The sequence below is a fragment of the Muntiacus reevesi genome, unplaced genomic scaffold, assembly GCF_963930625.1.
Source record: "Muntiacus reevesi unplaced genomic scaffold, mMunRee1.1 SCAFFOLD_273, whole genome shotgun sequence".
In the NCBI taxonomy this organism is placed as follows: Eukaryota; Metazoa; Chordata; class Mammalia; order Artiodactyla; family Cervidae; genus Muntiacus; species Muntiacus reevesi.
The window spans coordinates 1-6,273 of record NW_027078035.1 but is presented as its reverse complement, the minus strand read 5'-3'; the positions used below and the strand labels follow the sequence as shown (position 1 = coordinate 6,273).

The 6,273-nt window shown below is 39.3% G+C and overlaps 1 pseudogene; it reads left to right on the top strand.

Annotated features, from left to right (window-relative positions):
• Positions 1–728: 728 nt before the first annotated feature.
• Positions 729–4,145, top strand: LOC136155430 (transcription elongation factor A protein-like 8; annotated as a pseudogene).
• The last annotated feature ends 2,128 nt before the right edge of the window (positions 4,146–6,273 follow it).

Here is a 6,273-nt window from a genome sequence, read left to right as displayed (position 1 = left end):
CATGTAATAATTATCTCAATAGCAACCCTTAGGCCAGGATGCTGTTTTCCTAGGGCTTTCCTGAATACACTGTTATAAAATCAGGCCCTTGGAGGCCCTGAAGGTGTAATGGGGTGTAATTACAAAAAAGAAAACAGAGAGAGATGACTCAATTTGTCTGAGATTTCAGTGAGACACCATTGAAGAGGGAAAATACAGAAATAAACAGGCGGCAGCAGGGTTTAAAGGGTTTGGTAAAAGTTATATAGAGAGTCCCCTGCCATTACCCCTAAAGAGAAATAGTGAGAATATTAAAGGTAGATGAACCTTTACCAGTCAGGCTGAGGGCTACCTATAGCAAAGAAAAGTAGTCAATGTACAAAAGATTACCTCAAGATGGACTGTAGCTCTAAACTTGAAACACAGTCACAAAGCTTCCGGAAGAAAACATGTGCCTTCCAAGCAGGCAAAGATTTCTTGGGCAGGAAACATAATGCTCCCAACGAAAGAAAAAACTTCACATCATCTAAATCCACCATTAAAAAACTGAGTGGTCTTACAGTTTAGGGCCTATTGACCTGTGGCAGCTCCCTATGCTGGAGAAGGAAAGAAAGGTCTCAGATCCTTTCAGGACTCCTGGTCTTTCACAAGGGACACAAAAGGGTTGAAGGGAAGAGGAAAGAAAAAAATCCCTTAGATCTCGGCACAATTAATTTACCCAAAAAGAAAATGAGAGACAAATACTCAACATGCAAAAGTCTTGTGAAGAAAAAGGAGGAAAACCACAGAACACGCTAAAGGCCGAGGAAGACAGCCCTTGGGATGGTGTACCACAGGAGGCAGAAGGAAATCCTTAACTCTCCAAAGAAGGTGCAAGCCAGGAAGCAGAAGGAAACCTGAGAGGAGGGCTGACTCTGCCTAGTCACGGGCACACCCGTTGGGCATCTGGACCATGAAGAAATAAGAGGAGCAGGTGAGTTGGAAAGGCGTAGAGAAGAGAGAAGAAAAGTAAGAAACAAATCTGTGATGATGGATTAGAAACTGGAGACAGTATGAGCACTATGAAAAGGCAAAAAGAGAGGACACTGAAAGGGGAGCCCTCCAGGCTGCTACGTGCCCAATATGCCCCTGATGAAGAGTGGAGAAACAACTCCAGAAAGAAAGAAGAGATGGAGCCAAAGCAAAAACAACACGCAGTTGTGGATGTGACTGGAAATGGAAGTAAAGTCCGATGCTGTGAAGAACAACCTTGCATAAGAACCTGGAATGTTAGGTACATGAATCAAGGTAAATTGGAAGTGGTCAAACAGGAGATGGCAGAGTGAACATCCACATTCTAGGAATCAGTGAATTAAAATGGACTGGAATGGGTGAATTTAACTCAGATGACCATTATATCTATTACTGTGGGCAAGAATCCCTTAGAAGAAATGGAATAGCCCTCATAGTCCACAAAAGAGTCCAAAATGCAGTACTTGGATGCAATCTCAAAAATGACAGAATGATCTCTGTTCATTTCCAAGGCAAACCATTCAACATCACAGTAATCCAACTCCATGCCCCGACCAATAATGTTGAAGAAGCTGAAGTTGAAGAAGCTGAAGTTGAACGGTTCCATGAAGATCTACAAGACCTTCTAGAACACCAAAAAAAGATATCCTTTTTGTTATAGGGGACTGGAACACAAAAGTAAGAAGTCAAGAGATACCTGGAGTAACAGGCAAATTTGGCCTTGGAGTACAAAATGAAGCAGGGCAAAGGCTAACAGAGTTCTGCCAAGAGAATGCACTGGTCATAGCAAACACCCTCTTCCAACAACACAAGAGAAGGCTCTACACATGGACATTACCAGATGGTCAATACCGAAATCAGACTTAATCAGTCTTAGAAGTCAAGAATGCAAAAGCTCTATACAGTCAGCAAAAACAAGACTGGGAGCTGACTATGGTTCAAATCATGAACTCCTTATTGCAAAATTCAGATTTAAATTGAAGAAAGTATGGAAAACACTAGACCATTCATGTATGACCTAAATCAAATCCCTTATGATTATACAGTGGAAGTGACAAATAGATTCAAGGGATCAGATCTGACAGACAGAGTGCCTGAAGAACTATGGGCAGAGGTTCATGACATTGTACAGGAGGCAGTGATCAAGACCATCTCCAAGAAAAAGAAATGCAAAAAAGGCAGAATGGTTGTCTGAGGAGGCCTTACAAATAGCTTAGAAAAGAAGAGAAGCTAAAGGCAAAGGAGAAAAGGAAAGATATACCCATTTGAATGCAGAGTTCCAAAGAAAAGCAAGGAGAGATAAGAAAGCCTTCCTCAGTGATCAATGCAAAAAAATAGAGGAAAACAATAGAATGGAAAAGACTAGAGATCTCTTCAAGAAAATTAGAGATACCAAGGGAACATTTCAGGCAAAGATGGGCACAATAAAGGACAGAAATGGTATAGACCTAACAGAAGAAGAAGACATTAAGAAGAGGTGGCAAGAATCATGAACTATATAAAAAAGATCTTCATGACCCAGATAACCACAATGGTGTGATCACTCACCTAGAGCCAGACATCCTGGCATGCGAAGTCAAGTGGGCCTTAGGAAACATCACTATGAACAAAGCTAGTGGAAGTGATGGAATTCCAGTGGAGCTATTTCAAATCCTAAAAGATGATGCTGTGAAAGTGCTGCACTCAATATCCCAGCAAATTTGGAAAACTCAGTAGTGGCCACAGGACTGGAAAAGGTCAGTTTTCATTCCAGTCCCAAAGAAGGACAATGCCATTGTTCAAAATACCGCACAATTGCACTCATGTCACATGCTAGCAAGGTAATGCTCAAAATTCTCCAAGCCAGGCTTCAACAGTATGTGAACCGTGAACTTCCAGATGTTCACACTGGAAGTGGTGGATTTAGAAAAGCCAGAGGAACCAGAGATCAAATTGCCAACATCTGTTGGATCATCGAAAAAGCAAGAGAGTTCCAGAACATCTACTTCTGCTTTATTGACTATGCGAAAGCCTTTGACTCTGTGGATCACCACAAACTGTGGAACATTCCTCAAGAGATGGGAATACCAGACTAGCTTACCTGCCTTCTGATAAATCTGTATGCAGGTCAAGAAGAAACACTTAGAACTGGACAGGGAACAACATACTGCCTCGAAATTGGGAAAGGAGTATGTCAAGGCTGTATACTGTCACTCTGCTTATTTAACTTATATGAGAAATATGAGAAATTTCATGAGAAATGCTGGGCTGGATGAAGCACAATCTGGAATCAAGATTGCTGGGAGAAATATCAATATTTCACATCTCAGACATGCAGATGACACCACCCTTATGGCAGAAAGCGAAGAACTAAAGAGCCTCTTGATGAAAGTGAAAGAGGAGAGCGAAAAAGTTGGCTTAAAACTCAACATTCAGAAAACTAACATCATGGCATCCAGTCCCATCACTTCATGGCAAATAGATGGTGGAACAATGGAAACAGTGAGAGACTTTATTTTGGGGGGCTCCAAAGTCACTGCAGATAGTGACTGCAGCCATGAAATTAAAAGATGCTTGCTCCTTGGAAGAAAAGCTATGACAAACCTAGACAGCATATTAAAAAGCAGAGACATTATTTTGTCGACAAAGATCTGTCTAGTCAAAGCTATGGTTTTACCAGCTATGGTTTTACCATATCCATGTATGGATGTGAGAGTTGGACTATAAAGAAAGCTAAGCACCAAAGAATCGATGCTTTTGAACTGTGGTGTTGAAGAAGTCCCCTGTTGAGACTCCCCTGGACTGTGAGGAGATCCCACCAGTCCATCCTAAAGGAAATCAGTCCTGAATATTCATTGGAAGGACTGATGCTGAAGCTGAAACTCCAATACTTTGGCCACCTGATGCAAAGAACTGACTCATTGGAAAAGACCCTATGCTGGGAAAGATTGAAGGCAGGAGGAGAAGGGGATGACAGAGGATGAGATGGTTGAATGGCATCACTGACTGAATGGACATGAGTTTGAGTAAGCTCCAGGAGTTGGTGATGGACAGGGAAGCATGGTGTGCTGCAATCCATGGGGTCACAAAGAGTTGGACGTGACTGAGTGACTGAACTGAACTGGAAACAAAGATATTCACACTGCCCTCCTCATCCTGTTTGCTTTAGGCCTTGAATTCTTTTTGGTCTAATATTAAAAACTGGCCCCTGCTTCTTTTCTGTTAGCATTTTCTGGTGTGTCTCTGATTTTTGTTTTATTTTTAATCACCTGGTGGAGTTTTGTTTTAGGTAGTTTCCTTGTTACCAGCATCTGGATTTTCTATTTTGACACATTCTCCAGGTCTATTTTTCAATTGGGAAGTTTCACACATATGTATGAAAATATATTCACCCCATATCATAAAGTAAAATTTAACAGGCTACAAGGCAGTATATTCAGTATCAGTTTACATATGTAGAAGAAAATCTCAAATTGTGCATGTGTGTGTGTCTGTGTGCACGCATGTGTGTATACATACATACATATATCAAAAATTTAACTGTGCCTATTTCTGTGTGGTATTTTTTTCCTTTTGCTTATATGTATTTCTTAAAGAACACATCAAACACACAAAAATAATTAAAGGTTTTTCCATAATTAAGAGTCAATCAAAGAATTTGCAATCAGTTTATGTAAGGGCAACTGGAGCACCTAAACATTTGATGAAAGAATTGTTTAAAAAAATGTAAACCTCAAATTACCTCTTGATCTATAAGCCAGAAGAATAAAACTGGCAATTTTACAGCTTAAAAAAAAAAAGAAATTGAGTAGACAAGATACAGGATTGAAAAAATAGTTACAACATAGACATCTGACAACAGACTTGTGTCCAGAATATATAAAGAGTTCTACAAACCAACAACAAAGAGATAAACAACCCAGTAAAAATTTATAAAAAGACTTCGACACTTTTGATTTCATGCAATAAATTTCAAGAACAGACAAAACTGGGACTTACCTCGTGGCACAGTGGATAGGAATCCACCTGCCAATGTAGGCAACATGAGGTTCCATCCATGATCCAGAAAGAGTCCACACGCCTCAGAGCAACTAAGCCCATGTACTGCAACTATTGAGCTCTCTCCCTAGATGCTATGAGCCTGTGTGCCCTAGAGTCTGTGCTCCACAAGAAAAGCCACTGCAACGAGAAGCCCTTGCTTGCTGCAACTAGAGAAAGCCTGTGCGCGCGCACACACACACACACACACAGAGCAATGAAGATCCAGCACAGCCAAAAACAGATAAATAAAATTTAGAAAAAAAAGAATAGAGAAAATTAATTTGTGGTGAAAGAAATTAAAAAATGGTTACCTAGGGGTGGGGTGGGGAAAGGAATTGACTGGAAATGGCCATGAGGGAACTTTCTGGAGGTGAGAGAAATGTTCTATAGCTTATGTAGTGGTTACATAGGTATATACAATGGTAAAAACTCATTGAAACAAACAACTAACAACACATTATTGTATGTTAATTATACTTCAAGTTTTTTTTTTAACGTTAAGAAGTCAGAATCAAAAAAAAAAAAAAAAGAAGTCAGAATCAAAGTGGTAGTTAAGTGATCGAGCATAAAGCAAAACTTGACAGTTGTCTAAATTTTATCTGAATTTTAAAAACTGTGAAATATTTAAAATACGTTTAAATACATAGAATACAGCATAATGAACATTCACATAACTCAACTTTATCAATCTTAAAATTCTGTCCTATTTGTTTAGTTTCCTAACAAAAAGCCCCCATGAATCTCTGCCCAATTCCAGTCATCTTCCTTGTCATTGTTGTTGTTCAGTCAGCTGTTTCTACTCTTTGACATCTAGATTCCTAAATTTATTCCATGAATAAATTTGCTGAACAATAATGGTCAACACAAATAAATATAATACATGTGTAAATAATTTACCCCTTTCTCTAAAAGGGCATACTAAAAAGGGCAAAGAAGAAGGAATTATTTGGCATCTAAGTCCCAGGTTTTGGTTTTCTTTGCAATATTCATTAAGATAGTCTTGCCCTTGCTCACTAAAGAACAATGAACAAACCTCAGGTTACACAGTAATCAGTGGCAAAATTAATCGTAATCTATTTCGCTCAGTTTTCCTTCTTCCTTAAGTGAGTCTCCTCTGCTTGGAGTAAAAGATAGCTTAATAAATGTTACCTATGTTGTTCTAAAGGAGATTAGTTACTAGTTATAATGAAAGGTAGACACAACTAAACAACAACAGAACAGCAAACGCTGATTTTTCTGCAAATCTCTTATCTGGCACTTCTG